This window comes from Zingiber officinale, chromosome 5B, assembly GCF_018446385.1.
Source record: "Zingiber officinale cultivar Zhangliang chromosome 5B, Zo_v1.1, whole genome shotgun sequence".
NCBI classification, from domain to species: domain Eukaryota; kingdom Viridiplantae; phylum Streptophyta; class Magnoliopsida; order Zingiberales; family Zingiberaceae; genus Zingiber; species Zingiber officinale.
The window spans coordinates 124,068,631-124,092,207 of NC_055995.1; the positions used below are offsets into that span (position 1 = coordinate 124,068,631).

Here is a 23,577-nt window from a genome sequence, read left to right on the forward strand (position 1 = left end):
AAAACTTATCTAAGATGAAGCTTGGTTTTCGGATCCAATCCACGCTCTCGGAGTCGAATCCGTTGAAGATCCGCCTTTAGATTGCCCAGAAATCCTTCCAAGATTGGAAGGAAAGACCCAAATCTCGCTCTCTCCCAAGAGGGAGAAGATCCCCTTTCAAATCTTGAAGAAGGGTTTAAATAGAGGAGAAGTTTGGGCGCCACACGGCCCCGTGGCACGGCCGTGTGAGGTTCACACGGCCCTGCCCACTCTCCTCTCTGTCAGCTTTGCACGGTCGTGTGGTGCACACGGCCATGTCATGTTCTTCTTCTGTTTTCTTTACACGGCCGTGTAGATCTACACGGCCATGTAAGGTTTCAACACTAGATGACCTACACGGTCGTGTGCCACACACGGCCATGTTCTTCTCCTGCTCTGTTAAGGTTACACGGCCGTGTGGATTCACACGGTCATGCCATACTTCTCCTCTGGAAACATTACACGGCCATGTGGCTCACACGGCCATGTGGAGCTCACACCCCCTTACATCACATGGCCATGTGGCTCACACACCCCCTGCATAGCTATGTCTTATTTCAACGTCTTTTACTCCATCAAGATGGGATTTTATCTGGTTGATGTCTTCTTCAAAGTTGTAGATATTGAATTTATCTACAAATTGGTTCAAAGAACAGCCCAAAACACCAACGGATCACAAAGTTATGTCTGTTTTACTCTTGGTGTGCAATGCAGGAATTCCACACGGCCGTGTGCCAAGGCCGTGTCTCATAGAAACGCATTTTATACCTTCAAGATGTAATTTTATCTGGTTTAAGTCTTCATAAGAGTTTTATATCTTGAAGTTATCTACATTTTGATATCTGGAACGGCTCATAACTCTAACCGAGCAGAAAGTTATGATCATTTTACTTTTAGTCTGCAATGCTGAATTTTCACACGGCCGTGTGAAGTTCACACGGCCTTAGCACGCCCCCTACACGGCCTTGACATGGGGGTGTGGTCTCCACACGGCCTAAACTTGGGAAAACTATATTTTTGCATGTCCGTGACACTTCGAAAGCTCTAGACTTCATTTAAGCTCCGTTTTTGCTCCAAATTGCATCCTATCAATCAAAACAAGCAAAGAATAGATCTCCGAATAAAATATGATGGAAGTATGACATTATAATGAAATAGGGTGCAATAAACATAAATTATGTTAATGAAATATAAGTAGATGTGCATCAAAGTATTCATAAAAGTATATATAATCTATGCACATCACACCCCTAGACTTAAACCTTTGCTTGTCCTCAAGTAAAATACTGCAATCTACATTCATATGTTCTACAACATATTCATAAACCCTAATGTACTTTCCTAACTCTATCAAAAAGTTTCACTAACAAGCATGATCATGAAAACAAAGTCAAGTATGGCTCAAGCATAAGTATCTTGTGCTCAGTGCAAAAAGTACTTAAAACCATTCAAGTTTAAATCTATGTCCTAGTCAAGTCGTCATCAAATTTGAATTCCTAATGTTTCCAGTGATAGACAAGTAACCAGTGATAGGCACTTACTTGCACACACTTGGTTCATATTTCTCAATCAACCCAAGGTCTCAAAGGCGTGCTCAATCTCAAAAGAAGCTAAGCAGTCATTTCTCCAGTAACCTAACTCGGTCTCAAAGGGGTGACTTGCTAGATTCCACTCATGACAACTGTTGTTTTTATATCCCTTATTCATTTTTTTTTTCATTTTTTTTCATAAGTATTTGTATTGTGCAAAACTTATTCACAAATGTACTTTTAGCACAAATTTTGAGATATTTTGATTTTTCCAAATGAACTTACATGATTTGAGCCTCATCCAGTAACCAAAATGAAGTTTGAGAAATCACCATGGAAACCAAGTACTAAACAAACAAGATGAATCATGACTATTTCATTGATATCAACTATTCAAGTATCAAGTATAGTGAAGTGAAGGTAAGACCCTTAGGGTTAAGCCAAAACTAAAACTCATCTCCATATGATTCTTAGCTTATTTCATGCTACCCAAGATAGAGAAAAGAAGTACATAAAGCTTACTACTAGCATCATTTAAAACATCATGAATCTAGATAATAAACGTGCTAGTATTTTGCATTAAGGAACAAACAATCATGATATGATGAATGATGCAACTAGCAAAAAACAAAAAAAATATTATGTAAAAACTAAACTAAATCAAATGCATCTAATGCATCCCCCCAGACTTAAACTTTTCATTGTCCCAATGAAAACTAAAAATAATGTGGAGAAGATTTATGAAATTTAGAGAAGTTACCAAGTGATGAGCTCCAAATGGTTGACATTCATGTTTTAAAAATACTCCTCTATCCAATGCTCACATTCCTCCACAACTTTGAATTCTATAAAAATAAGATAGACAAGAAAAATTAAGTAGAGGATACATGTTTATTATAAAGAAAGAACTAAAGACATAAAAGAAAATAAGGAAAATGAAGTTGGGTTGCCTCCCAAGAAGCGCTTGTTTAATGTCATTAGCTCGACCACCTCATTAGATTCATCGAAATCTCGCTCTTGGAGAGGTAAGATATTTTAGAACCCTCCTACCAAGGGCTCTTATTATGGAGAGAGCTTTCATCAAAGGAGCTATAAAGTAAAGTATAACTTTCTCCATCTTCGTCTTCTTGGAAATTTTTTCAGGTGATCGAAGACGGTTCAGATTGAGCTTCTAATTATTGGCCCATGTGAAATCTGCACATCCAAAAGAAAAACAAATCTCCCACAAGCATATTAGATAAGATAGAGCCATAACCAAATTAAGATAAGCAGAATAAGAAATAAAAATTGAATCACATCCAACAAAGTCAATGATAGGTACCTCTATAAAATTTTCCAAAAGATCACAAGAAATACTAACCTTACTTTGCTGAGAAATACCTGAAATTTCTAAACATGTAGATGTGACTTCACTGACTCTGGCTCAGGTGTTGATGATATCAAGATGGTGATTCTTGAGACTCTGCTAGCTCTGCATAAGTCCCTACACATTGTTCCACAACATGATCAATTCTTACAACCTCTAAGGGTTGTGTGGACAAATGTGGTGATCCTTGAGATGCTGCTTCCACAACACAGCACCCTACACATTCTTCCATATCAACATCATCAACACATACATCAAAAAATAAACCAACATCTATATCCTCAATAGGAGAATCAATAACAAGAGGATCAATAACTTCACTTGCAGTTTTAAGTTGATCTACCACATCACATTTATCATCTGAAAGTTCAATGTCACTATAACACCCTATAAAATTTGGAGGTAAATCTGAAAACTTATTTACCACTGCATTATCAATAAAATCCTCATCTGAAAAGTCTTCATCTTCAAATATATTCAAAAATCTGCACTCAACCATATTAGTGTCACAGGATTTGCCGAAGTCTTTATTTTCATTGACCCCCACTAACCTTTGTGGAAAAGGAACCCTTAGCGAAGGTCCTGGGGAAGGTACTTCTAACTTCCCATATTCCCTTTTAGCTTTTGGAGGAGGTCCAACTTGCTTATCTAGTGTTGGTGTGATCAATCATTGAGGGAAAGGTACTTGTGGCCTTTGGGAACTTCCTAGAGAAATGGAACTGAGTTCTTGTGATCTTCTATTATTCTTCTCCTCAATTCTAAACATGTCATTCTTCATAAGTTCTTCATGATTTTTGCCACTTCTCAACCCAACATCATCACACTTTTCATTAGATCTTGACTGTGTTGGAGGGGAATCTTCTTTAAACCATTTTGAAACAATACTATCAAGTTTTGCCCCCAAATGTTTGAACTCCTCACTCTGTGACTTGTGATTTTCAAAACTCATAGATGGTTGAGTTACAATTTGTTTGACAAGCTCTATAGCATTTATGGCTTGCACTCCTTGAATGTTTGAGGGAGATTTCATCCAACTTATATTCGACCATTCTTGGATGTTCAATGTCACTTGATCAATTAACATATATGTTTCATCTACACTTTTGTCCATCAAAGAACCTCCAGCTGATGAATCCAATAAACTCTTGTCTGAGAAAGAAATTCCCCCATAGAATATGTGCAAAATCAACCATTTTTCAAAACCATGATAAGGGCACTGTCTTTGAAGACTCTTGAATCTATCCCATGCTTCAAACAATGATTCTCCATATGCCTGAGCAAAATTTGTTATGCAATTCCTCATATACACTGTTATGCTTGGAGGGAAAAAATGATTCAGAAATTACTTCTCCAATTATTCCCAACTTGTGATGCTTTGAGGACAGAGAGAATATAGTCAAGTCCTTGCTTTATCCTTGATACTGAAAGGAAATGTCATCAATCGAACTGCATCTGCTGATACTCCTTCACATTTCACCAAATCACAAATCTCTAAAAATATTTCAAGATGCAGATAAGGACTTTCTGATACTTCTCCTCTAAATTTGTGACTTTGTATCATAAAAATTATCTCTGGGTCTAGTTGGAAACTTTCTGCTTCAATTTGAGGTTGCACAATGGGAAATAAAAATCTTGCAGAAAAGGGTATAGAAAAATTTCTCATGGGCCTGCTTGACATGTTAGTGCTCATGGATATTCAAGAAGAAAAAAAAATTATCAAGAATTAAAGACAAAAAATAAAATGCAATATGAAAAACAAGAAAGAAAATGCAAAATTTAAATTGCAAGAAAGAAAGTACATAATGAAAACAAGAAAGAAAAGACAAAAGGAAAAAGAAAATGTCTAGAATAATTCATATACTAATCAACTAACAAGATATGTTTACAAAAGAAAAGCAGAGAAAAATTTAAAGAAAAAGAAGAACAGAGAAAAGCTAGACTAGAATGCTAGAAATCAAGAATGCAGAATTAGAATAGCAACAAGAAAAATTTACAAAAAGTATAAAAGAATACAAGAAAAACAGAATTCTAAAGATTAGTTACAATTATACTAATGTTAATGAAAGAAAAGTTATGTTTAGTGTAACTCAATTGATAATATCTAATGTTATAGCGCAGTCCCCGGCAATGGCGCCAAAAACTAGTTCACTCTCCGCAAGTGTACAGAAATGTTGCAAGTAATATAAAAGATTATCGTATCCACAGGGACTGGAATAAGCACTAGAAATGTTTCAATACGAGTTAGCTAAACAACTAATCAATTGGTTTCCAAAAGCTAAATGTAACTAATGAAAAGTAAACATAGAAATAAAAGATCAACAAACAAGATTATGGGCTATGATAAAGGAATGTTCTAGGAGTTTTAGTTTCTTTGTAAGATTCCTCAATGTAAATGATCTACCAAATCCTATTTCTCAATTGTCCAACATTTATAGAAGGTTGTCGGTTCTCTCTTGCAATAGACAACCGGCCTAGGACTGAAATCTATACCTAAATGTGATCGATTAGATATGAACTTATGTTGTCCTTACACGGGCATGTTCCTGTCACGAAGATCCCTCGGAAAATCAACACAAAGATCATACTTCTCAACCCATAAGATATAAAGATTAATCCCTAATTCTATCCTACCCTCTTGAATTATCCTATTTTTCCCTAAATCTTATCCCTCAAACGTCCTTACACGGGCTTACACCTTTCGCGTGCTTCCCTCGGAAAATTGAGTGGGAGATAATCTTTATAAGATCTATAGGACATTCAAACAATCAATCTAAAATGAGAATTAGATCCACAACACAACAATTCATCCAAGATTGAATTGATACAAACAAGACAATATCATAGAAGCAAGAAAATGGCAAATCCACAAGAGTTTACATCAATTCATCATACAAATACTCCCTCATCCTAAAACAAAGAGATCTACTCCATGAATCGAAGAGAGAAATCTGAAAATACAAAGATTACAAGCATTTCTTGATCCCCAATCCAAGAAGAGGAGAGAAAGAAAACTTATCTAAGATAAAGCTTGGTCTTCGGATCCAATCCACGCTCTCGGAGTCGAATCCGTTGAAGATCCGCCTTTAGATTGCCCAGAAATCCTCCCAAAATTGGAAGGAAAGACCCAAATCTCGCTCTCTCCCAAGAGGGAGAAGATCTCCTTTCAAATCTTGAAGAAGGGTTTAAATAGAGGTGAAGTTTGGAAGCCACACGGCCCCGTGGCACGGCCATGTGAGGTTCACACGGCCCTGCCCACTCTCCTCTCTGTTAGCCATGCACGGCCGTGTGGTGCACATGGCCATGTCATGTTCTGCTTCTGTTTTCTTTATACGGCCGTGTAGATCTATACGGACATGTAAGGTTTCAACACTGGATGGCCTACACGGTCGTGTGCCACACACGGCCATGTTCTTCTCCTGCTCTGTTAAGGTTACACGGCCGTGTGGATTCACACGGCCATGTCATACTTCTCCTCTGGAAACATTACACAGCCATGTGGCTCACACGGCCATGTGGAGCTCACACCCCCTTACATCACATGGCCATGTGGCTCACACACCCCCCCTGCATAGCTATGTCTTATTGCAACATCTTTTACTCCATCAATATGGGATTTTCTCTGGTTAATGTCTTCTTCAAAGTTGTAGATATTGAAGCTATCTACAAATTGGTTCAAAGAACATCCCAAAACACCAACGGAGCACAAAGGTATGCCTGTTTTACTCTTGGTGTGCAATGCAGGAATTCCACACGGCCGTGTGCCAAGGCCGTGTCTCATAGAAACGCATTTTAGACCTTCAGAACGTAGTTTTATCTGGTTTAAGTCTTCATAAGAGTTGTAGAAATTGAAGTTATCTATATTTTGATATCTGGAACGGCTCATAACTCTAACCGAGCAGAAAGTTATGATCATTTTACTTTTGGTCTGCAGTGCTGAATTTTCACACGGCCGTGTGATGTTCACACGGCCTTCACACAGCCGTGTGAAGTTCACACGGCCTTAGCACGCCCCCTACACGGCCTTGACATGGGGGTGTGGTCTCCACACGGCCTAAACTTGGGAAAACTATATTTTTGTATGCCCGTGACACTCCGAAAGCTCTAGACTTCATTTAAGCTCCGTTTTTGCTCCAAATTGCATCCTATTAATCAAAACAAGCAAAGAGTAGATCTCCGAACAAAATATGATGGAAATATGACATTATAATGAAATAGGGTGCAATAAACATAGATTATGCTTATGAAATACAAGTAGATGTGCGTCAAAGCATGCATAAAAGTATATATAATCTATGCACATCACACTATTCTGGATGACCGCAATCACCAAAACCAGCGGAGTCAGAGCGGAAGATCCGGAAAAAAAAGTAAACTTGAAGTTGACTGTGGTCCGATTCAATTAGGGTGCCTCGCTAAGTGCCCATGTGCGAAGGCGGTCCGGGTGCCCGAACCAAAAATTTTATCTAGACTCGTTTCGTCGCGATCCATTGTAATGTGGATAAAATTTTATCCACATCCAAGCTCTCGAAACCCTTCTAGGCATCTGGATCAAGCCTATAGATCGGATCTTGAGTCCCTCGAGGTCGATAGAACCTTAAACGACATTGGTGGCATTCAAAATCGAGTCCTTTTGGTCTAATTGGATATGCTAGGCATATAACCCGACTAGACTCTTAGGTCGAGTGAAGAGGTCGAGCGGAGGTCGAGTCCTCTAGAGGGTCATCCTTAGTCAATCCAACCCATCTGCGAATGTGGTCTGATCGGACGATAGAGGCGACTCGGTCGGCCTATCATCAAATCATGTTAAGGACCCATCAATCCAACGATATAATATTCCTTTTTGGCATTTTACATAACAGTTGTTAGAGAATCAAACAAATATTCCCGGTGCAGTTTGTATGACAAAAGCTTCTACTCTACAAAGCATAGAAATGGTGGATCTATTTTTGGAAATGTGTCAGAATGTCAAAATGGTTGGCCCTTTTTTTAGAAATAATTGGTATTCATACACAGAAAAATAGATAAGGGGTCTTCTTCGAAAGTAGGGTTATAAACAAGCCAAGCTGAGCCGAGCTTTAGGGTGTTCAAGCTTGTTTGATAAGGTAATCAAGCTGAGCCAAGCCGAGCTTAAAATGAACCAAGCTTTTGAAATGAGCGTTTAAGCTTGGCTTGATTTATTTTTTATGAGCTTTGAGCTTGTTTGAAGCTTGGCTTGAGCTTGATTCGTTTAGATATTATCAAGCTTGAGATTCAAGCTTAGCTTGAGTTTGGTTCGAGTCTAGTTCGTTTAGATGTTATCGAGCTCTCAATTCAAACTTGTTTGATTGTTTGAAACTTCTAGTTGTTTGATAGGTTATTGAACTTGATAATTTAAATTTATTTATTTTTTTTATTTTATTTTATTATTTATTTAGCATATTGAAAAGAGTTTTATTAATGAATATGGTTCGTGAGCATTGTTCATAAACGTTGTTCACGAACATTGTTCACAAACGTTGTTCACGAATGTTAATGAGCTGAACACATATGTATTCAAGCTTGTTTGTTTAGCTTAATGAGTTATTCAAGATTATTTGTTTAATTAATCTTGTGTATATTGAACGAACAAAAATAAGCTCTTACCAAGCTGAACACCAAGCTTGTTTATGAACACTTGGTTCATTTACAACCCTATCTGAAAGGCACAGGTATGTTACATTACGCTAGGCAACATTTACACACTCAAAGTCATTGTTCACTTTCTACTATTTTCCTTTTTTTTTTTCCTTCGATCATCTATTTGACCCCTCCCTGAGTGTCGGAGTGCATGCGCCAAAGACCCCTCCGTGATCCGATTTCTAATGTTTTTCTTCACTCTACTTTCTTTTTTGACATGTAGGATCGTTCAATGCTACCTTCTTCCAGCTCAGAGTCTTCTCATAGTCAACAGCGAAGTCACCTAACCCGCAGTCCATCTTCTCCGATTTCAGACAGAATCAATCAGCATCAACTGTAACTTGCCGAGACTGTAACGACCACCCTTCTTACTACTACTACACTCTAAGGATGACCGTTACTTGACTACTAACTCTACTTAACCGGTATGATAAAAAAATCACATGGAAACCCTATCGAAAAATTTCGGCAGAGTCTCCCCTGTACCGGTGACCATATCCGTAAATACATACAGAGTATACTCAGCCACAGGCGGCTGGAACATATACTTTCACAACCACGCAGTTTAATAAATCAAAACATGCAGGTAATGAAAAGCGGAAACATAACTTCTTACTACAAAATTTTCTTATCAACTTAATAAGAAATTAAGCTAAACAAATTCTTAAACTAAGTGAGTTCTTTAGCTAAGTCTCAAGGATCTCCATAGTCCACACATCACACACCGTCACAGCATCTCCTTGTCGCCTTCTTCCTTATACTTTAGCTTTTCCTTTATCTGCAGTAGGAGGAAAATAGTATCTATAAGCTAAAAGCTTAGTGAACGCTATCCTACTCACAAAAACTCGATATGCATGTATATAAATAAAACATGCTAAAACTGAATGCTAACATGTAAAGCTACTCATGCTCATAAATAGCAAAGAAATCAACTAACTGGAATACTAAACATGTATAGCTAATCATGCTCATAAATAGCAAAGAAATCAACTAACTGAAATACTAAACATGTATAGCTAATCATGCTCACAAATAGCAAAGGAATCATACTAACTGAAATACTAAACATGTATAGCTAATCATGCTCATAAATAGCAATAAAGGAATCATACTAACTGAAATACTAAACATGTATAGCTAATCATGCTCATAAATAGCAAAGGAATCATGCTAACTGAAATACTAAACATGTACAGCTAATCATAGAACTATCATGTGTATCAATAGGAAACTGAACTGATACATTAGCTGAACTAATTAATGCTAAACTGAGTCTAACTTGTATTCACATAACTAATTTGTGAAGTTTTGAAAACTATTTACATAATAGATCAAAATAGTAATCATGTTGCTGATGGGTCCGGCAGTGCGCGCATCCCTAACTAAACCCGGGATTGCAAGTTCCGAGTCTAGTAGGGTTTACTAGGTTATCTAAACCTAGGGACGACTGTGGGAGCCCAACCCAATGGATATCTAATCCAGTACAGTGCCACTGCTCAAAATAAAATACTGATTTCATAGCTAATTTTCTTACCTTGCTTTAACTAGGTTATCTGAACCTAGAACTAGGTTATCTGAACCTAGAGGCGACTGTGGGAGCCCACCCATTGGACCGTAGTCCCATATAAGCTGAAGCAAGACTAAATAAGTTATTTTAAATGCTTCCACTGCATTAACTGAGCTATTAAAATGCCTACTGTAGCATTATATTGAGCTAAGCATTTTATCAAGCACTTGGTGTGCACTAGAACACACCCTACGTACTGAAAATCTGTATACAAAGCTTAACATAAATCTGCATGCAAAGCTTAACAAAAATCTGCATATTAAGCCTATCGAAATCTGCATACTTTACTTATAAAAATCTGCATGCTATAAAAATAGAACTGCTCATGTTATTCCAATAGCAAATAGGAAACTAGAACAACTTAAGCATGCTGTGAAAGTAAAACCAATTCAACTACTAGGCATGCAATAGAATCTAGAAAATAAAGGAATCGTTGCTGCATGGAATTAACAGAATATCATGCTGCATCAGGAAATACTAAACAGCAATGAAAACTAAAACTGCTCATGCTTGAAAACAGCAAAAGGAAAGAACCCGAAATCAATAGCAAATGGGAACTAAAAGATCTACTCATGTATATCTATATAAACTAAATTCACAATGCTGTGAACATCTAATCAACTTATCCATTTCCAAAAGATACAGAATTAATAGCTTGCTTTAGATACCCAAGGAATTAAGTACAATCAATCTTGTACACTGCTCTAAATAAATCCATTAATCTACCATTAAGGAAACCAACAGATTAAACTAACTCATAATACTCAATGTGCATATATATGTATATACATCAAAACCGAAACTTAAATGCTTAATAAACACATGTTGGTCCAGTAAGCTATAAAGGAAATCAAATTGGCATGTCTAATTAAGCTACAAATGAATAAGTCTACTAAGGAACATAAACAAATAAAACAATTTGTTCCAAAATCTGAACGCATCACTAAGGAACATAAACCACCTTGAATCCGATCCAAAATTTGCTCACAAGATAATCTGCATATACAATACTAATTACAAGGCTTGGAAGGAATTCTAATCCACCCGCTTGAACTGAACTAACTCTTCCCTTTCTTTCTTTAAGGATCACGGCAGCAAGCAAAAACAACGAAAGCTCCATGAAACATGCTCCGAAATCAACACAAGAACTAACATAAATCCGAAACCACTCCTACAACAACTTAGTGAAACAAAATCACCTAGTCCGAATGAATCTACCAAAATCAAACTACAAATCCCGAAAGCAAGCAAAGAAGAATCAAAGCTCGCGGAACTACTCCTACTGCAGGTGAGAAGCAACTCACCTTGCTGTTCTTGAACTCGTAACCGGCAAAAATCCCTTCTAGGGTTCGGATGAGCCCACGATCTCAGCGTTCTCCTCGTGTCGACGCGTCCTCCTTGACAAGATGATCACGACGATGTGAAAGACCCTCGGATTTGGTCCTTGACCGGCCGCCGGAGACGAAACCTAGCTTCGGTTTCGTTTCCGCCCGAGAGAAATCGCCGACGCCGCGCACGCGTGAGGGAGAAGAGAGGAATTAGGGGTTCTCGGGCCAAAAGGGAAAACCTAAGTTCTCCTTTTAATAACCCGGTATTCTGTTAATAACTATCACTTAAATATATTTTGCTCCTTCCTAAATAAACAAAGTCCGCTGGCGCAGTTGATTGGTTGTGTTCCGCTTAAAACTTTGCTGCGGTCGGAGGTCTTCAGGTCGAGCCTCGGCTCGGCCCTTTTTCTGCAACCTTTTATTTCTATTATCTATAACCACTACTTAAATTTATTTCGTTCCCTACTTGTTCACAAAACAGCCACGGAATAGCTGGTTAGCCGGTTTTAACCGAAGCCACAGATCTCGGCTTCGATTCATCAGCCGCGCACTTTTATTTCCAATTTATTTTACTGTTCCTAACTACTAGTTAAATATATATCACTCCATATATGATTAACATAACATCCGTAGACCATATGGTTGGGCTGAGTTCGTTAAGACTCGGGTTAAGTCCGAGGCCTTGGGTTCAAAACCCGGCTTCAACATTTTTTTTTTAAACTTATTCCTCTTGGTAAAAATACCAAACGAACTCCAAAAATTACATAAAAATACTCTAAAAATTTCTACAAATCTCTAGAATTTTTCTATAGCATTTCTAGATTTTAATAAGGTCTTTTAGGACTCCAAATCATGAAATTTGGGGTGTTACAGAGACACCTCATCCCACCTTCATAAACGAGCATGTTCCGTACTTCATCGCGCCCAAGTAGGTGCTAGGTGTTCTCTCTCTGTCCTGCTTGACTTCGTTTCTTGTAAAATGAAAGACGACGATCCTTAATTTGCAGGGTGAGCAACCAATTAGGACTAGAAGGAGCTGTGGAAGCATCAACTAGTAGTATTTTTGAACAAGTTGTTAGGATGTATACTAAAAGCCTAGCTTTTGGTATAAAACATTTATCTAGAAATAAGAATCACATTGGTCAAATGTCTACATTTGTGATAAATGTAGTTGTTCAATTAATTTATATTGTAGATAACATGGTGTGTGGTGTCACACACAGAAGATCATGTTATTAGTACCTTATAAATTATAAACAGTAGCGCATGACCAAAATGGAAAGAAACAAACCATTGGAAGGTCATAGTGTAATTAGGAGTTAGTTTATCTTGACTATATAATTACACTAGTACACTTAGAGTGTATTGAGTAGGACCATTTGAGGTCGTTTCTTTTATACTGTCTTTATAAAGGAACAAATACCTCAGTTATTATGGAAGTGTGTGCTCTTAATCCTAATATAATAACAAGCACATATATTTAATATTTATTTCTTTAATTTATCAATGGATGAGATTTAGTTCGATGAATCAATAAGCTCGATAAGTTGGGAAATGATATTACTTATAGTGTGTGTTGTTGATTATAGAAGGAAACTGTGTCCTAGTAATCTAGGTTGATAATGTCCCCAAGATGAGCTCATAAAGATTGTCATGTTAAACCCTGCAGGTGGACTTAGTCCGACATGACGATAAGGTTGAGTGGTACTACTCTTGGACTAAGATATTAATTAAATGAGTTGTCAGTAACTCACTTAATTAGTGGACACTCGACATCTTAAACACAGGGAGATTGATACACTCATAATAAGAAGGAGCCCAAAAATATAATTTGGGATTGGTGCGGTAGTTCAATAATAGTTCTCTAGTGGAATGAATTATTATTGATAAAATTAAGTTGTGTGTTCGGGGCGAACACGGGATGCTTAATTTTATCGGGAGACCAAAACTAATTCCTCCTCTCGGTCCCTATCGTAGCCTCTTATTTATAGAGTACTATATCCACCTATACCCACCTTCTATACCCACCTAAAGGGGCCGGCCAAGCTAGCTTGGGAACCAAGCTAGGGCCGGCCTAAGCATGGTTTAGGGTGGCCGGCCCTAGCTTGAACCCAAGCTAGAGGGGGCCGGCCACATTAAATTAAAAAAGAATTTTAATTTTTATTATGTGGAAGATATAATTTATTACAGAGAATTAAAATTAAAATATCTCTCTTTAAAAAGATCTACAAAAGATTAAAAGAAAGAGATTAGATCTCTTTCCTTATTTGTAGATTGGAAAGATATTTTATTTTTTTCTCTTTGAAAATTATTCACATGTAGAAAATTAAAATTATAGAAATTTCTTTTTATCAACCATGAAGGAATTTTAAAGGAAATTTTATTTTTTAAAATTTCCAAAGACAAATAAAGAATTTTTAATTGTTGATTGAAACTCTCCTAATTTTTCTATTTGAGGTGGCCGGCCATGATTAGTTGATTAAGAAATTTTATTAAATTTTTCTTAATTAATTATTGTCAAAGAAAGTTAAGAAAATTTTATTATAAATAAATTTCCTTATTTGCTAAAGCCAAGGAATATAAAAGAAGGGGTAGGGATGCCTTCATGGGTGACAACCTCTATTATTCTCCCTCTCCTATTCCTTGGTGTGGCCGGCCAACATATTCTCCCTCTCTTCCTCTTTGTGGTGGCCGAAACATCCCTCTTGCTTGGAGTTCTTGTGGTGGTCGGATACTACTTGGAGAAGAAGAAGAAGAAGGAGAGAAAGCTTGCATCCCTTGGAGCTTGGTTGGTGTTTTTCTTCTTCCTTGGTGAAGCTCTTTTGTTTTGGCCGAACCTAGCTAGGGAGGAGAAGAAGGTGGTTGGTGGTTTCTCATCTCGGAAGATCGTTGCCCACACAACGTCCGAGGTTAGAAGAGGAATACGATAGAAGATCAAGAGGTCTTTCTAGAAGGTATAACTAGTAGTTTTTCCTTTTCCGCATCATACTAGTTATTTATGGAAATAATACCAAATACAAGAGGCTTACGTTCTAGTATTTCGAATATGTTTTTCGAAGTTGTGTTCTTTTGTTTTATTTTTCCTTGTGATTTGATTGTTCTTTTCGATTAACCTAAAGTTATTTTAGGAAATTAAATATTAGATTTCTATAAAAGGTTTTGTCTAGTCGGTGGTGGTTGCTCCCATATCCAAGAAGGTCATGTGCCTCGCCACATCAGTACTGGGAACCGATTATGGAAATTAATATTTAATGGAATTAATAACTTAAGGTGATTTGGGTCGAACGTGTTAAGTTCCGCAGGAGATCCAAGTCAAAACCTAAAAGAACAAATAGATTAAGTTTTGGATCAAACGTGTTAAGTTCCGCAGGCGATCCAAAATTTAATTTAAAAGAACACATGGTAGCTAGGAAAAGGTTCAGACCTTTGTACAAAATTTTTGTACAGTGGAACCTCTAGGCTTTCCGAGTAGCAACCAACATAAGTCAGCCAAGGAACTGGTACCAGAGCACCATTCTCAATTCATCGAAACTTACTAGGGCACCGTCAGCACCAACTTCTGTGAGGAGATTGTAGAAACAGCTGATGCTTAATTATGTGTTCGTCAGCTAGATCTTTAATGAGTGTAGCTCAGTGGGGTATTCACTTTTTAGTTCTGATCAAGAAGGAAAATGTTGTGGTGGCACGGCTCAATAGAGTCAATATTGGAAATAGACCCTCTTTTGGTTGGGTTTTCATGGTGGAATTCTTGACTGCGTTGTCTCTGAGGTTGAGGAGGAGGAATTAGAAGAGGTGATAACTACAGCCGTGGGAAAAAAGAAGGATTGCCTATTTACCTGCGTTTTATCGAGAGAAGTGTACGTTGTACACAAAGAGGATACTGTTAGTGTGTATACTTGTGTGCCAAGACACTCCTTATATATTTTGTGAATAATTATTTTATAAAGATAAGTATTTATCATTAATTATTTATTTTTCTGTATGTATATGATTAATAATAAAATTCCACAGATTAATAGATATATTAATTTGAAATAGTCCTTGATCGGATAGATATTTAGAGAAGACATAGATATTTAGATCAACGCTGAGTATTGTTGGAACCCCAAGGTATTTTGATGTGATCAAACAAGCTAAGTTAGGTCCTGCGTTTGTTTAACCCTTGTGTCTAAGTGTGCAGGAGCTTAGGAACACAGGAAGTCGAGCGGAAGACGCGGCTAGCGAGAAGGACGGCACGGGAGAGAGCCGACGGGCTCGGTGCGTCCGAGGGACGAGGTGTCCGCGGAAGAGTACACCGGTGGACGAGAAGACCGTGCGCGACGCTCGAGGGACGAGAAACCGGGAAGGAAGGCTGCTCGAGGAGAAGGCCGGAACATGGGTTCGGGTGAGCCCTATTCCGGAAGGCCGAGATCACCCAAGCTAACGGAGCCGGAGCGAACAGACCCGGACCGAAACGAGCTAAACCGGAGCAGTGGAACCGGACCACAAAAAGTCAACAAAGTTGACTTAAGAGGTCCGGGCGCCCGGAATCATTCCGGGCGCCCTGGGCGCTATTGAGGGTCCGGGCGCCCGGAGCTGGATTTTGACCAGGATCGCGTCAAACGCGATCTGATCGTTGGGGATAGAATTTTATCCCCTCCAGGGCGCCCGGAACTCCTTCCAGGCGCCCGGACCAGTACTATAAATATAGTACTGGTCTGCACATTCATAACAACGAACTTGTAATCAATTCCTTCTGTGCTTTCAATTCTGTTCTTTTAATTTATGCTGTCAACGTTGTAAAGAGGCTACTCCACCCAGAGGAGAATCAGATAGTGCGCTTACATTCCTTGGATTAGCAATCCCCTGATTGCAAACCAAGTAAAACTCTGGTGTTTGCTTTTCTTTACTTAGTCTCTTTTACTTATTTATTACAAGTGTTCATTATATAGTTGAAATCCGAGAAAGGTTCGAGTTTTATTTTGTAGGGCAATTCACCCCTCCCCTCTTGCCGGCCTCCAAAGGGACCTACAAGTGGTATCAGAGCAAGGCGCTTCAGGAGGACTAACCGCCGATCAAAGCAACAAGATGGTCGGACCAAGTATCGTCCCACCAAAATTCGAGGGGAACTTCGCAGACTGGAAGCGTCGTATGGAGGTATTCCTAAAAACAGATTTTGAAATTCGGTTTATTATGAAATATGGTTTTGTAGCTCCAATAGATAAAGATGGAAAAGAAAAAGAAGAGAGCGATTGGACAAAGAAGGAGCAGAATGAGTCGGTAGCAAACAACCGTGCGGAACATCACCTGCTGAGCGTGTTACCGCCTCAAGAGGTCAACCGCATCGGAAACTATTTATCTGCTAAAGAACTTTGGGAGAAGTTCTTGGAACTCCACGAAGGCACGTCCGAAGCAAAGCTCGCTAGAAGGGACATCCTCCGCAACAAACTGATGAATATCCGTCTGGAGAAAGGTGAGAAAGTAGCCGGTCTACATGCAAAGGTAAAAGAACTAGTTACTGGTCTCGAAAACCTTGGTGAAACGGTAACAAACTGGGACACTATACGCTACGCGCTCAACGCGTTTCCAAGAACTCCGGAGTGGACATCAATCGTCGATGCTTGTTACATCTCAAAAGACCTGGAGGTAAGTACTTTAGAAGAGTTGTTTTCTACCCTTGAATTACACGAAACTAGATATGCAGAGATATCAAAGGACACAACCCAGACTATGGCGCTGAACGCAACCAACAAGGATGAACCTGAGTCAGACTCCGAAGACGATCAAGAAGCGTACATGGTAAGAAACTTTAAAAAGTTTTTTAGATCTAATAAATTTAAAATGCAGAATAAAAAGAATCAAAAAGGTAGAAGAAAGGTACGGTGCTACCAGTGTCAGAAGGAGGGACACCTAAGGGAAGACTGCCCAGAACTCAAGAAGGTCAAAATGAAGACACCCAAGAAATACAACCTAAAAGCAACTTGGGACGACACTTCTTCATCCGAATCAGAAGCTCAAGAATATGCCGGGATAGCACTGATGGCAAGCTACGAAGGACAAAGTACATCAGAACCCAGCATCGATGAAGGGGGAGCGACCTCAGATGGAAGTAGCGAAGCAGGGGGAGATTCAGGCTTTAAGTCTGATATGGTAAGTGAGGTATGCCTCTTACCCCCTGATGAACTTTACTCTGGTATTAAGGCAATGACTAAATCCATGTATAAATTAGAAAATAAAAATGCCAAATTAGAAAATGAAATTTTAGAAACAAAGAGAATTTTGGCAAAATCATGTCTTATAGAGGATTTTGAACAATTGAAAATTGAAAATAAAAAGCTAAAAGAAGAAATAGAAAGATTGAAAAAATCTAATGGTTCAAATATTTTTACTTTTAGAAATTATAGAGGTTTAAATTGGTATTATAGATTTCATCAAAGTCAAATTAGAAATATATCAAAAATCTATATACCTAGGAAATACTTGGTTAATCCTGTAGGTAGGAACCTCTACTGGGTTCCAAAAACCTGTTTAATTTAAAATTAAAGTCCGACTTAGCATTTTCAGCAAGGAAATTAAACAACTAATTTCATTATGAGGTTTTGTCTAAGGAAGTGGTTGTTGCTCCAATAACCAAGAAGGCCTAGTGCCTCGCCACGACTTGGAAGCCAAGTATCGAAATGAAAAGTTTAATTGACTAACTGAAAAAATATTAATTTAAATTACTTAATGCTTTAAAAGAGTTATTCAATTTGTGTTAGAAAATAGGTAAAATTTTTAACTTGACTTAGAAATTTTTTTATTATCTTAGAAATTTTTATGAAAATTGACTTAGAAATTTTTTTTTGAAAGTTATCTTAGAATTTTTTTTTTATAATATTGCCTTATAATTTTTCTTAAAGTTGACTTAGAATTGTTTCTTATGAATATTAACTTAGAATTTTTTTTTCTAAAAAATATTTTACTTAAATTTTTCTCGAACGAAAAATTCTGAAGAGTGTCTTTACTTAGACATTTTTAAATATTTTACACTCAAAATTTTTGTTTGAATTTACCTTAGACTTGTTTATAACCCCAATTTTTATGTGATCAAAGGGGGAGAAGTATGTTAAGTCTAGGGGGAGGTTAGATAATTTTTTTCATTTGAAAAATACTTGGACTTATTTGAATATAAATTGTTTTTATTGCATATGTTTACCCTAACTTAACTTAGGTTGCTCACATAAAAAAGGGGGAGATTGTTGGAACCCCAAGGTATTTTGATGTGATCAAACAAGCTAAGTTAGGTCCTGCGTTTGTTTAACCCTTGTGTCTAAGTGTGCAGGAGCTTAGGAACACAGGAAGTCGAGCGGAAGACACGGCTAGCGAGAAGGACGGCACGGGAGAGAGCCGACGGGCTCGGTGCGTCCAAGGGACGAGGTGTCCGTGGAAGAGTACACCGGTGGACGAGAAGACCGTGCGCGACGCTCGAGGGACGAGAAACCGGGAAGGAAGGCTGCTCGAGGAGAAGGCCGGAACATGGGTTCGGGTGAGCCCTATTCCGGAAGGCCGAGATCACCCAAGCTAACGGAGCCGGAGCGAACAGACCCGGACCGAAACGAGCTAAACCGGAGCAGTGGAACCGGACCACAAAAAGTCAACAAAGTTGACTTAAGAGGTCCGGGCGCCCGGAATCATTCCGGGCGCCCTGGGCGCTATTGAGGGTCCGGGCGCCCGGAGCTGGATTTTGACCAGGATCGCGTCAAACGCGATCTGATCGTTGCGGATAGAATTTTATCCCCTCCAGGGCGCCCGGAACTCCTTCCAGGCGCTCGGACCAATACTATAAATATAGTATTGGTATGCACATTCATAACAACGAACTTGTAATCAATTCCTTCTGTGCTTTCAATTCTGTTCTTTTTATTTGTGCTATCAACGTTGTAAAGAGGCTACTCCGCCCAGAGGAGAATCAGATAGTGCGCTTACATTCCTTGGATTAGCAATCCCCTGATTGCAAACCAAGTAAAACTCTGGTGTCTGATTTTCTTTACTTAGTCTCTTTTACTTATTTATTACAAGTGTTCATTATATAGTTGAAATCCGAGAAAGGTTCGAGTTTTATTTTGTAGGGCAATTCACCCCTCCCCTCTTGCCGGCCTCCAAAGGGACCTACAAGTATGACTAGGTCGAGATAGACCAAGGGATGGATATCCAAGTTATACTTGGTGGTGCCTTGAGTTTAGAGGTACACTGAACACACCCCGCTTAAGAGGAGACCACATACTAAGTATCATTGGTCATTCCTTTTATGAACGAGTGTAACTAATCTTTTGACTTGAGACCTTCATTTATTCTATACATGAAGTTATGTACTTTGACATCGTTAAAAGTCGTCTTTGACCGGATTGTGATTAATTCGTTAGTTGGGTGTATAGTAAAACGTAAAGAGAATAGTGTTGAGTCAAATAGAGGATTCATCGCTTTCTTGGGTTAGGAGTTGACATCTTGGCCGCTTGATAGAGATATTAGTGATTCGAAATCAATGACTATGGGAGGAATGATTTATCATTCAAGAGGAGTATATTGTATCTTGGAAATCAAGTAAAATAATTAATTTGATAATGATGCATAATGTACCGAATTAATTAGGATGTAGGCTTAGATAAAGAGATTGAATTACATAGTAATCGATGTGGTTTATAGTTTATGACTGATATTAATTTTATCACGTTTGGTAGCTAAAATTTGTTACTAGACGGTTATCTTAGTATATGTATGGATTTACACTGCCTTCGTGTATAAAACCTAGAGGGTCGCACGCATTGCACGTAGGCATGAACATTATTTATAATTGATTATTTCAATGGATGCCAAAATTAATCAATTGATTATTTTAGAATAAGAATTAATTGGATTATTAATTAATTATGAACTATCGGAAGCTAGCCGAGATCAAGATCAAATATGAATTTATTTGATATAAAGAAAAGAGAATTCGGATAGTCATAATCATGATGATTAATGGAGAATTCAAAGAGTCGTCATAATGATGATTAATGGAGAATTTGAAGAGTCATCATAATGAAGGTCATAAATGAAGAATTAATGGAGACCTTAACTCTTCATATTCCTTGGAGGCTATAAGTAGCCATCCTCGGAAAGATTCAAGTGAAGAATTCCTTCACTCGATTTCTCTCTCATCAACTTCTTCTTCGCTTTCTTTCACTGAAAGAGATCGGTAATGCTTCCAAGGTGTTGTCGATCCAAGAGGCTAGCTCCTAACGGATCATGTCAAGTTCGTGATTTAGTGTGCGTGCATACCGCTAGAAGAGTCACACGTGGGGCTCTTATCTGTCAATAATATCATTCAAGTCCATTAAAAACTCGAGGTATATTTTTATGTTATTTTGAGTAAAACTATATGTACCATAAAGAGATTCATAATTTAATATACGTCTTCCGCTATGCTCCGAACCTAACCGATACAAACAAAGAGCTTTGGAATGGGGATAAAGAAGATCCTCATTTGCAATCAGTCGTCCTCCGAACTCATGACAGTAGAAAAAGAAAAATGATATGCTCAAGGAAAAAAACTCAAGGAAAAGCTCAAGGATAGACACATAAAGTGATGGGACCCACAAAAAGTGAAATGGTGAGCCATGACTTTATGTGTCTATCCTTGAGCTTTTCCTTGAGTTTTTTTCCTTGAGCATATCATTGCTTGTAGAAAAACGGCACCGTAAAAGAGCCAATAAGGAATTTTTCCTCTTTGCTTTGTGACTGGACTTTTTTAGGACCATTCTCAAGCTATCTAAAACTCTAAGACGATCGGCACATGAAATAATACACTAGTTCAGCTCAGAAATGATTTGATTTTGTAGATTTATTAGTAGTTTCTGTTGGATGAATAAGCTCACTCTAACAACATTTAATGACAGAATCTAGCTATATTATTGCTAAAAGAATTATTAGTTAACATCAATCTCTATAAAATAGATATTTGAATTCATTGTTCTAATCATCATCTACCTATAATAGAGTTGTTCGTATTGACAAACATTGTGAAGAAACAAAGATATCTTAGAATCTGCAATGGTTTTACTATATATATTTTTTAGAAATGATAATTGCACATGTAAAAGATAATGATTAAGCAATAATCCAAAAAGATGAAGGGTAGTAGAATATTCTCATGTATAACATATTTGTTATTAAATTAGTAAATTGTATTGATTAGAAACGACATTGACGGAAAGTCCACATAATTTTGCTTTTATTTTTTAGACTAACTTCTTCCCAAATTACGGCAAAATATATATATTGGCAACAAAAATAATTTTTTATTTCGATTAAATTATATTTTATTTTCTATGGGAAATGTTAAATTAATTAAATTCAATCAAAAAGTTGACATGCGGATCACATGTGCTTCGGCAGCGAAGCGAATCCACCGTCGGCCCATTTGAGTGCTGCCTCAAGGAATAAGATCGGAAATACGATAATTTATCAAATAGTGCATCTAAACACTTAAATTTATTAAAAGGTATATATTATTTTACTATTTATCAAAGGACGTATTTTTAAGTATAATTCTCATTTTATCTTCTTGATTATCTGACTTTTTCTATCGTTTTTCTTTCTCTACTATTTTTCTCTCTCTTCTCTCTCTTTTCTTTTTTACAGGCATGTAGAACATATGAATAATATTACATAAGATTTAGTCAATTTTTTAATAACATTTTAATACATTTGAAGAAGTCAAAATAAATAATGAATAACATATTTGAACTCCTTACCATCTCAGAAATCAATTGGAATTGAAATGAGTGTAATCAGAGCTCTCTAGATCCATTAGTGGGTTTCGGTCAAAATCCACTGATGGACCTAGAAATCTCCGATTGCACCTTGGCGTCGGCTTTTTTGCATGTCACAAGCCACTCCAAATTAATAAAGATTGAAACTCATTAAAATTAAAACAACACGTGTAGTAAGGAGTCCTAAGTCGTATTTTTCCAAGGGCTAACTAGTAAACGTGTGTACGAACTCTAGATTTAATTCAAAATTGATTTCTCACATCGACAAAGTTTATTAGGCATTCTCATCAATCAAGAATCATAAAATCAATTTCTTCAACTAACAATCACAACTTCAAGTAAACTCAAAGTTTAGACACCATTTAATTGACCAAACTACATACAATCCTTAATTTCAATCACTTCAACAGCCATTTCAAGAATTCATTCACAATAACATAGAATAGAAGTAGCAATCTAAACATCAAATTAAGCATCCAACACCTAAACAAGATCATAGTCACAAAGATTAAATTGCTAACTAAATCACAAAACTCTACAACCTGTCAGTATCAGAATCGCAAAACTAATCAGAATTAGATCTAAGATGGGGTTTATAAGCAAGAAATTGAACTCGGAAACACAAAATCTCAAACAGAAATTGAAATTGCAAAGGTATGTATCAGATCTGAAGATCTGAGCAAGATTTGAGAACTAATTAAAGACAAAAACAAAGAAGATGATACCCTAACATTCCATACAAACAGAAATTGAAATTGCAAAGGTAGGTATCAGATCTGAAGATCTGAACAAGATTTGAGAACTAATTAAAGACAAAAACAAAGAAGATGATACCCTAACATTCCATAAACCAGAACCTGGATCAAAAGCTCCTCAAATCTGCTGTTAAACAGTGGTGCCATCGGAAACCTCCCCTCAAGCATCCAACAACGATCACCAAGCTTACAACTATCATCAGAAGGTGCTCACGGCTCTTGGAAACCTCCCCTTAAGCTCACATCTCTCTGATAATCCCATCAGCCAAGAAAACAGAGCATGGATCTGTTAATTCGCAAACCAATCCGATTGAACAGATTGAGCTAGCTTGCTATGGAATGACGATCGGAAAGATAATCAGAAACTATCGGAAACATCCCCTTAAGCTCTGGTGACTGTGAAAATCGCTGAACAAGAAACCTCCCTTGCTCAGGATCGCGGCGGAGATCAGATCCACGGCGCGCCGAGAAACCCCCCCTCTACACTCTCTAATCATCAGAAGATGGACGTCGGCAGCTCAGGATCGCCGTCGTTGAAGAAGAAGAAAATCTAGATCTGGAAAATGGAATGGGAAGCTCGGCGTCGC

The 23,577-nt window shown here is 37.7% G+C and overlaps 1 non-coding gene across 1 annotated transcript; it reads left to right on the plus strand.

Annotated features, from left to right (window-relative positions):
- The first annotated feature begins 4,112 nt into the window (after positions 1 to 4,112).
- LOC121988077 lies at positions 4,113 to 4,218 on the plus strand. The gene has a single exon (XR_006113839.1). It is a non-coding gene; the product is annotated as a small nucleolar RNA R71 (small nucleolar RNA).
- Positions 4,219 to 23,577: the final 19,359 nt, after the last annotated feature.